The following is a 10,298-nucleotide window of genomic DNA, read 5'->3' as shown; positions in this document are numbered from 1 at the left end:
AGGTTAAATTGTTAACTAGAATTACAAGTCCAAAAACTCATCAGCTCCCTCCAAAATATTTTATATTAACGGACACAAAATTAAATCTATCTATCTATCTATATATACACACACTAAATAGCAGCTACAGATAGGTATTATTCTTTAAACATTCTGAGTAAACTATCAAGATTTTACAACAAAAATTCCACTACTGGAAAAACAAGACAGTGTTTCCACAGGAAACTGGTTTATTTTAAGGGGTTATTTTCCTGTCAGAGATGTTCAATTTCATGTTTTTCATCAAAAAGAAAAGCTTCCTTTTGACAATGTCAAACGTGTTAAAAACTTACATTTTATAAAATGGGGCATCTAGTTGGAAGGCATCTGATGAGAATTCACTGCCCATGATTATTTCTTCTATTAATCACATTGACAGAAGACAGCATGAAAGCCCTAGCAGAGAATAAATTGAACAGCTTTCTGGCCCCTAGACAAATTCTTAATGCCAGCAAAGAGTTTTTGTCCTACAATAGCTGTACATTATCAACCACTGACTCTGAAACATGTATACATACCAACATCAGAGGCTAGTAGATTTTCTAGTGTAGTTATTATTAGAAATTAACATATTGATAATTTTAATAGACTATGGAAATATGTACTTTCAAAGATAACAAACTCTAAAACTCACTGTTAAGTGTCTAAGTGTCACTTAACTGTGCACATATACTCAAAGTATTCAACTGTTTTGCTTCCATTTGTTTCCAAAATGGATTAGACCAGTATGAATATCTGCATGCTTCCCACAGGCAAGAGGGACAAAGATTATTTCTTGCTATTCAGGTGAAGAGAGCAAGTTAATAATAAACCAGTGCAAGTCTTTCCCTTTCACCTCCCATTTTGTGTTAAAGCTAGCTATATATTTTGAATCTTTCACAGGTTTGTTTTTTCAAGGCATCAAGATAAATTCAGTTTATGTTTCATTTTTTAATTTGGGTCTTCTTGCTAGCAAACTAATTTTACTATACGTCTTAGAAATGATTACTCCAGACAGAAATAAATAAAGCTGCTGAAGTCACAAAATGGACCAGAAATAAGCAGCTGAAAAGGAGTAAAATGAAAACTCATGCTTCATGAGCAATCGCATGCAGACTGAAATAAATTCACATTCTTAGTGTAATATTAAGCCCATCAACTAATCAATATATAATACCAATTAATTATAATTTGTGCCTCAAATATTTTCAAAACTCTGCCTACCCCAATAATAAATGAACTGTCACTTGCGCTTATATCAATGAATAAGACTGAGTTTGTAGATATGATTAGGCAGAGACAGAATACATAATATCTATGGTCAACTGATTTTTGTTTCCACATTTAAATAACGATTTGCAGATGAAAGTTACATTCCACTCTAACACCACAGAAGTCTAAAAGCAGATGTGTCCTTTCTTCTCTTGCAAAATTTTGCATAAAAGAAGGAAGGTATGCTTCCTATGCTTTTGAAGGTTTCAGACCTTTTATGAGAGCTAGTGGGAAGTTAACAGATTATACGTTGATAATGAGCATGTCAATCTGAACAGTCATCATTTATTTCTCTCTTGCTATTTACTTAAATTAGAATTACACTCTTCAGTAATTTAGTACTGCACCTACAAAAAAACAAGAACTTATATACAAATGAAATTAATATATCTATATAAAGCACAATATCAACCTAGTAGCAATTCCTCTAGGTTTGCCATACACCAACTTAGGATATGCTTATACATAAATGAAAACTTTAAAAAGGTAAAAAATTAAACAAATGAATACTCTTAACTAGCTTGTGTCAGACAAATTTTGAACAAATTTTGCCTTTTCCATCCTCTGCTTTGGTTAAGATAGAAAAAAATTACATCATAGATCAAAACAGTGATACAACCAGACACATTAGTCTAGATTAATATAAATCTGAGCCACTGTGACAGCTCTTGAAAGTAGAGTTAACTAGAGCTCAAAAATGTATAGTTTCCAACACCTTAAATTGAAATGGTACAATGCATTTATCTACTACAGTAGTTCTGTTGTACTTGCCTAGCAGTACGTTTGAGGTTTCAGTAAACTGTGAAGTCACAGCATCTTCAAAACTTGACCTTGATATTCATCTTTCTGTTTCAATTACCTCCAAGTGAAATCTTGCCCCCACTGGAAACAACAACAAAACTTTTGCTTGATACAATGACAGCCAGAATTCATTATCCCGTTATCTCGGTACTGTAAAGTTCTCTAAAAGGCAAGTTTTTTCGGTGTATTGCTTCTATAAAAATAGTTACTGTACATTTTATTTAATGTAGATTACAGAATTTTCTCAATTTGAAAACAACAAGGTCTGAGTCCTGGATCTTAGTCCAGTTCCAGTTACATTCACTATGTTCCTCTCCTGAAAAACACTGATTTAGCCTCCAGAGATGAGTAAGCAAGCATGAAGAAATTACACCTGCATGAAAGCACCTGACAAGAAATATAATATCCTATTTTATTCAATGAAAACTGAAGGATTTGAGTGACACTGAGGTGATGGGAGGGCGGATATAGAGCAAGGAAGATTTTGGAAAGAAATGTGAAAGAAGTGGAATTGTTCTTTAATCCTCTATTCTCTGCATATGAAGGGTAATACTTATACCATCCTAGTATACATAAGAAGAGTATGTGAACTCCAGATGTTGGGGTTTTGTTTTTGTTTTCATTTTTTTAATTCTTCAACTGAAGAATTAAACTGTCACTACCTGATATCATATCCCTTGGTATTGACTGAGTTATCATCCCATACTTACACTGCCAGCTTTCAACCTGTAATCAAGAGCAAATGATAGGAGAAGAAAGGCAAAAAATTCAAGAGAACTCCTGCCAAGGAGATGCTACAATAAGGTAGATTTAAACTTTAGAAAAAAGCATAGTAAGGCAAAAGGGTTAGAAAAAAATAATTAGCTGTGCACTTGGTCCCTGAAAGGCCACTCAAAGATAAAAGAAACAGAAGAGGGACTGAAAGAAGTAGCAAGGAATCGAAATAGGCAGGGACAACTGAAGTTCATGGGAGGACACAGCAAGAGCAGTAAAGAGATAACTTCACAGATCCAGAAGGGCGGAGATCAGACTCTAGTTCTCCCTCATGATCTAGTGCACAAGCAGTGAACTCATAGGACTGTCTTAAAAACAAAGTTCTAGCACAAATGGTAAATAGACTCCAGGCAACTTCTGGTCTCTTTCTCACAAAGCAGTGAGGTCTGTCCCAACACGTGCCACAGACCCTGCAGTGGCTGCATGCAGCACCATTGCATACCCCCATCCCGCTGTGTGCCCCAGGGAGCTCCACAGCCCATACATGTATCAACCTTAGCCTTGGCAGTGAATCTGAACTCATCAAATCCACCATGTCTGGATCCAACTGGGGTTGTCAGAACACGACAAAAAGACTTTTCTAGCCGAAGTGGTAACTTCAGTCTTTGTGTCTCAAAGCTGATGGATCCGGGCCTTAGCAATGCTGTGACATCTGACTACTTGAGACAGGGTCAGGTACCCTGTGAGACAGTGTTTCCTGCTTCCTGACATTAAAACACTTTGGTTCAGCCTTTATAAACATACATAAAGGAGCACTCAGCAACTGCTTTGCATGAATGCACGATACAAGCAAGATTTCAAATGCATGCAGGTGCCTCTGCAGCATTTTTAATAATGGCCAAACCTTTTAGCCTGAGCCTGACACTGATTTTGCACGAACAGCATCCTACTCATATGTTAGCCACGGCCTCCCACAGCCCTGTGAGGGGAGCCGTGGTTATGGACTGTAAGGGCACAACAAGGCCTGCTCTCTCCCTCCAGTCGTTTACAACAATGCTGAGACTCAATCCACTTCACCGAGCTTCACCGCACATCATTCTGCCTCATGGCATCTCATCCTGTCTCATGGCACCTCAGGCCTCATTTTCTTGTGAACCTAACTTGGGATTACCCCAAATTCATTGTAAGTGATAAGAGTTTGCAGCACAAACAAGGATAAATTTAAGCCAATTCATCACAGTTGTAGTAGAGTTCGCAATATATTCTTCATCCTTTCTACCTGCAAAGAGTTACTGAAAACGAGTAGAAAATATATTTACCATTAAAGACTAAAATTACTGCTGTTTTCTGCAATTAACTAAAACTAAACAAACTGAGTGCTTTGTTGTTATAAAATTTAAGCAACTCATAACAGTAGCTTCTGAGTCAACACAAATATTTCAGACTTCTTTATCTATTAGTTCAAATTAGTGCCAAGATATTTAGGAAAAAAGAAAGAAACCCAGTTCACAGGGTTTAATTCATGCCAAATGTAAGATGAGAATAATTGCTTCAAGTTTAATTTGAAATGTATGAAATAAATCACTTGAGAGAAAAGATGATTGCTATCTGTGAAATAGGAAGTGTTGTTAGTGGGACTGAATGACAGGATAGTTAATACCCTTCTCTTTCTCTTTTTATCTCCAAAGGCTACAAAGAGGAAGGAAGCAAGCAAGAGGGAAAACACAACATATCTTGAAACCAACAGGTCCGTTGACTACATGTTTTGTAATATCTGGGAAAGTTATAAATGTTAGTTCTCAGATTTATCATTTTAGGTTTTTCATTCACTTTGCACTTGATATTTAGTTATGCAATACGCTGTAGTGGCCTCTGCAGAAGACACTTTAAGACAGCAATTTCAAGCAAAATGTTAGCAGTACACCTTGGTTGTACAGGCCCATACGTTGACAGGAGTGACTGCTATATGACCTGAGCACACACAATGACATGCGCTGCCTTTTACAATGCAACTTGTATGTACAAACAGCAAGAATTCATTCCAATGGAGATGAAAATAATGTCTATCATCCTTCAGGGGAACCCAGAAAAAAAAAAAAAAAAAGAAATGGCAAAAATGTTGCTCACAGGAATAGTGAGCAGAAGTGCAAGGTGTTTGAGGGGTAGGAATCAAAACTCCTGAGAGGTGATAGGTGATGCATGCTGTCCTGATGCAGAGGCTAATAACAGGAATATGAGGTACAGGCAAGAGACTTAACAGAACAGTTATGAAATATGAAAAGGCCTATAATGTGAAAAAACAGCATTTTTAACTTCCAACACTGCTTTAAAATCCTCAGATAAGGTAGAAATTTCTGATTAAAAAACAATAAAGAAACAAAACAACAAAAAAACAACTGAAAGAAACTGTCCACATTTAATTAATAGAGAGAGGCAACCTTGACTTATCTTAAAGCCAAACTACAGCAACCGAATGGCCCTGATAGGTCTCTTCATTTTGTTTTACAGGGTGATCCTCTCCGGAACACCAACTTGAAAAGACGCAGCCAGTGATAGAATTGTCAGATAGAAGCTGTCTTTCTGATATTGCTGTCAGATAGAAACAATAGTGATAGAATTGTCAATTTCAGCAAACTTTTTTAAGAGTAATAGAATGAATCTAGGAACTAGAATCTAGCTAACATTAAAGGAGGATGGCAAGGATAATCATTAGAGGATAGTCACACCAGTCCAATAACTAAGATTAACAGCTGTATTCCAGTATTTTTAAAAGTTAACCCTAGATAATGCATGATCCTAAGAAAGGTGCTAACACTTTCCCTTTGTGTTTTGTATATATGGTTGTTCAATTGTTTCCTGGAGATATAATTAAAAAAACAATAATCTGATTCTGAAGTCTGTAGAGTACTGATAAAAGCTTACAGAGGTTAATGGCTTATGATTGCTAATATTTCAGAGCAATTTCCCAAAAATTCACAAGTCACATGGTTTTCAGTTGGTCAGTTTCTTTCTGGATCTCAGTAAGAGAGGTGGCTCAACATGTATAGAAGGTTAAATGCTATTTCCTGAATAGTTAGAATGTGAGAGTAATGAGTGAATCCTGTGTCCTTTCTGATGCTAAGACTGCTGAGGTGTGTCGGCGTCAGACAGTCCTCTTAAAGGTGGCCATGGTATGCTGCACAGAATTCCCGTCTGTGGAGAGGTTCAGCACACCTTGCCACCTGCCACGCTTTCAGAGTCCTTTTCCTCACCAGGCAACTACTCATCTCTCAGCTAAAGGTAATCTTTTTTCCCACCACTAATTTCTCACCTAAAGAGTGTGAAATGTCTGCAAAGGACAGGTCATATATGTCAGAACATCAGGTAGGACCACCTGTACATCCTCTTGTAACATCTGCACATCCTCCACAATACCTGCAAGCTAGTGTAACAGGGTGTGGGGTAGTGTCATTCAGAGGCCACTCAGGCTAAGTACAGGCACTAGCTAGAGAGGCTTATCGGGGTCAGAATAGACATCAGGATCACTTCCTCTGTGTTATAATGTCTTCCAGCATGGTTCCCACATGTAAACCAAAGCTGAGATTACGCTATAAAGCCACTATTTGTAACTTAAAATATTAAAGAGTTAGAATATTAAAATTTAAAAAAGACTGGACAAAATAAGTGCTGCATTTTTTATCACAAAAGATGAAGCTAGGGCTTTGGATGGGCAACAGATTCATTCTGCATTTTTATAGTCCTAATTTTGAACTAATTTGGTTTGCAATAATTGTACTCTGGCTTTACAAGCCTTAGCCATTTCCCTGTCCTCACTAGTCCTCTAGCACAGTATCTATTCTGGTCTATTTAGAAAGGAGAAACACATAATTGCATTTTCCAGACCTTTGCTCTTTCTGCCTTGAAGGAATCCTGCCAAACCAATAATACCCAGAGAAGGGAACAAAATATACCTTGGCGCTTTTTGGATTCTTAAATATTTGTTTTAACTAGCATCAACATGCCTTTAAAGTTATTTTTTCACAGTAGGCTAGAAATCCCACATATGTTTCTGAAGAAAAAAAAAAAAAAGGAAAAAATATAACAGAAAGGGAGGTGTTTTCCACCAGGAGATTCTGGTTAGTTGTTATCCGAATAAGAGGTGCACCAAAGCAGTGTACGGCATTATTTAAAAGGTGTTTATCAGAGTTAACAAAAAAAAAAAAAAAAAAGAGAGAGAAAGAGAATAGTATAGTTAACCTTACCTCCCTTCAGATGCCAGGAATCCCAAGCTGAGCAGCATCAAATCGGCCTCTGAGCAGAAAGCAGCACACTGTGCAGACCCTGTCTGTGGAAAAGGTATTCCCATGTTGGTCATTTGAGTCACTACAGGATTTTCTTAGAAGAAGACAACTCTATTAATTATTTCTACTGCCAAACAGAAAACAGATATTCACATGAGGACTTCTTGCTGCAGTTTTAGATAAAGGCAAGGGTGAAGATAGATAAATAGATAAAGGCACGTGATGTAACTGCCAAGTCCCAAGACGGGGCTGCCTGCAGGCTCCTCTCAATGAGCTGGCCGAGTTTATCCTGCAGCTGAGGGCACCTGCACCACAATGCAGGCCTGAGGAGACCTGGACTCTAGCAAACTGGGGTGCTCTGAGAGACTGCAAGATCTTGGGGGACTCCTGTGAGAGACTGGCTGCAAAAGCAGGTTAGATACCCACAGGCAAGCGCAGGTAATTGCCCCAGTCTCAGACTGAATCTCACCCCAGTGCGAGATTTTAGAGCTAGGGCCTCACTGTCAGCCAGGTTGGAGTAGTGAGCACCCTGGGTTGTTAAAAATGCTGCTTTTTGGAAAATACTGGTAACCATCAGCCCTAAAGAATCTGTCATTTTTCACTTCCTTAGGTCATGCAGAATCTCTGTGTTCAAAATCTAGCTAGTACAAGTTGTTACGGGCAAGTGGAACTTTCTGATTTTGTCTGATCTCATTTGCAAATGTTGGATTCTGTGACAAATATTCTACTTCCAGAAATTAATTCTAGGCAAACATAATGTTGTAACTACCAAGTGACAGCTTCAACAGTCCTGCCGAGGTGGCAGCTCCTCCCAAGGAACTCATTCTGGATTATTAAAGCTATTGATTTTTGACATAGCAGGGACTGTATGCATGTAACAAAACAAATACATGAACTAAATGTAAGGAAAAAAACTTCTTTCAAGTGTTTTCTTTTTTGACACCATTCTGTAAGCACTTCTCAGCAAGAATGGAGAAAAACCATCAGCAGCCCGATTCCTACATGGAATCCTTTGCTAGAAGCAGTTCAATAGTTATGATGAGGTAGAAAAGCACACAATCACTGCCAGGCAGCAGGATAATGATGTCACAGGATCACTAGTGGAAATAAAACATTCCTATCAAAAAAATAAAATAAATTTGTATTTGCTGACTCCCACCAGAGGTCAGTCACATCATAGGAATAAATCGAAAGTCTTCAAAGTTTTAAATACTCATTGATTCTACACACACTAGAAATTGAAACTCCATTTTTGACCCATTTAAAAGTTATATTTCTACTTGTTTTATTGTTTTATTCATATCTGGGATAAATGCATTCTATTTTGATTTAATAAAGCAAGTAAAGGAGAAACTATAGAACTCTGGTAAGAAAAGGAACAACTAGTTGAATAAACTCCAGTTTGGCTTTCAGTGATGGAAAAAGAGCAAGAGGCATTTCTGTAAAAACCTAAGGCTCTGGTAACTGTAACTAATGCTCCAGATAAGATTTTGTGTGACAGAAGTGGATGGCAATAAAACAGCACATTTCACCGTGATACATTTCTTGATCTCAAAGTCACAGAGAAGTTAGAATTAGGATTTGCTCTTAGTAGTGCAGTAGAGAGAGACACCTTGCATAAAGGAGTCTGTATGTATGCTGAGATTATTCACAACTCTTGGCAGTCAGTAAAAAATTGCATTATTTTTCTAGCTAAAGAAAATAAAACACAGCATAACAAACTTTGTAGGAAGGAAGAAATTACCGCAAAAATTTTCTGTTGGGTGGTATGTGTTGGAGCTGTATGCTTTCCATCCAGTAAACCAGAGATTCTATCTACTTCCACTCAATTTCTTCTGCTAAAAAATAAAAATAAATAAAGAATCTATTGGAAGTGTCAGGAATTACATAGTAGGACAGCAGACAGCACCCATCTCCTCAGGCAATGGATCCTTTTTATCCAGAGAACAGAATAAGTAGACAGTTCTTTCTTATTTGAACACTACCTGAATAAACTCCAACTGCAGGATGTTGAGTTAGTTTTAATTAAAGAAATAGAGAACTGCCTTTGGAGTTGTAGTTCCCCAATTTGTAGGCTATTCCCCCACTATTTGTATTGCATTGACATAAATAACAGCACTGGTGACACAGTGAGTTGAATCAGGAAACTGTTCTAACTGAAAAATAATCCAAGAAGAAGCAGTTGTTTGGTAAACAAATAAAGTTCCCTGATGCAAGTCACCATCTAACTGCACAAACAACTGGAGGAAGGAAAAAGTAAAAGAGGAAAACAGGCAGGTGGGAAGGGGCATAACTGAATAGGGCTACGAAGCTGGTGAAAGGCCTGGAATGCAAATCCCATGAGGAGCGGCTGAGGGAGCTGTGGTTGTTTAGTCTGAAGAGAAGGCTCAGGGGAGACCTTGTTACTCTCTACAACTACACGAAAGGAAGGTGTGGGGAGCTGGGGGTTGGCCTCTTCTCGCAGATAGCTAGTCATAGTGACTTGCGGAAAACAGACTCCACAATCAGTAAGATTGTAAAGTAGGTATGTTTATTCAGCGCTGGGCGGCACGGGGGGTAGTCCCGCCAAAGTCGTGCGCACCTGACGCGGCAACTTGCCTTGGTTATATGCAGTAAAGAGTTACATATGCATGAAGTTTCACAATACGCCTATACATATTCATAACCTGTCCCCGCTTCATATTAAAATTAGTTCCAAGGAGTCATTTCCATAAACTCCTCCCATCTGCGCTTGCGCAGTGTATTCTGGTGGTGGTCGTCGGGGGTCGTGGGGATGAAGATTGATGACTCTTCCTCATCACCGCTAGTTGACCTCTTGTCTCTGCGCAGACTCAGTTGCTCCTTGGATCTTGTCCATCCACAGGACCAGTTTCTACCAGTTTCTTAAGATAGGCTCACACTCTTATTAAGAGACTGACCTTGGTAAAGGGGCCCAAGGCTTCTTGCTTTAATTAATTTGCACAAGCACCATAGTTAGTCCTAGTTTCATGCCGTCAGCACTCTATCTCTACTTGATAAGATTCCCCTAACTCCCTCTCTCAGTCTCCCCTTTTCTAAAATGTTAGTAAATTCTCTAAAAGTTAGTAAATTATTATATTCTCCTAACTCCCTCTCTCAATAGGACTAGAGAGGATGGCCTCAAGTTGTTCCAGGGGAGGTTCAGGTTAGAAATAGGAGACATTTCTTCTCAGAAAGAGCAGTCAGGCATTAGAA

General features: G+C 38.3%; 1 protein-coding gene across 4 annotated transcripts in view; it reads right to left on the bottom strand.

The window, feature by feature from the left end:
• GPM6A (glycoprotein M6A) overlaps nucleotides 1-8,987 on the bottom strand; it is a 176,660-nt gene extending 167,673 nt beyond the window's left edge. For 2 of the 4 annotated variants that reach the window (XM_080590506.1, XM_080590507.1), the window contains exons 1-2: nucleotides 8,830-8,987; nucleotides 7,047-7,129 (exon numbers count right to left, since the gene is read on the bottom strand). The gene's annotated coding sequence lies outside the window, so the exon portion shown is untranslated. The remainder of the gene's footprint in view (nucleotides 1-7,046; nucleotides 7,130-8,829) is intronic. The other 2 variants (XM_080590508.1, XM_080590509.1) reach the window with 1 other exon arrangement.
• Between the last annotated feature and the right edge of the window lie 1,311 nt (nucleotides 8,988-10,298).

Source organism: Anser brachyrhynchus (genome assembly GCF_964034855.1).
Source record: "Anser brachyrhynchus genome assembly, chromosome: 4".
In the NCBI taxonomy this organism is placed as follows: Eukaryota; Metazoa; Chordata; class Aves; order Anseriformes; family Anatidae; genus Anser; species Anser brachyrhynchus.
This window is presented reverse-complemented; position numbering and strand designations above follow the sequence as displayed.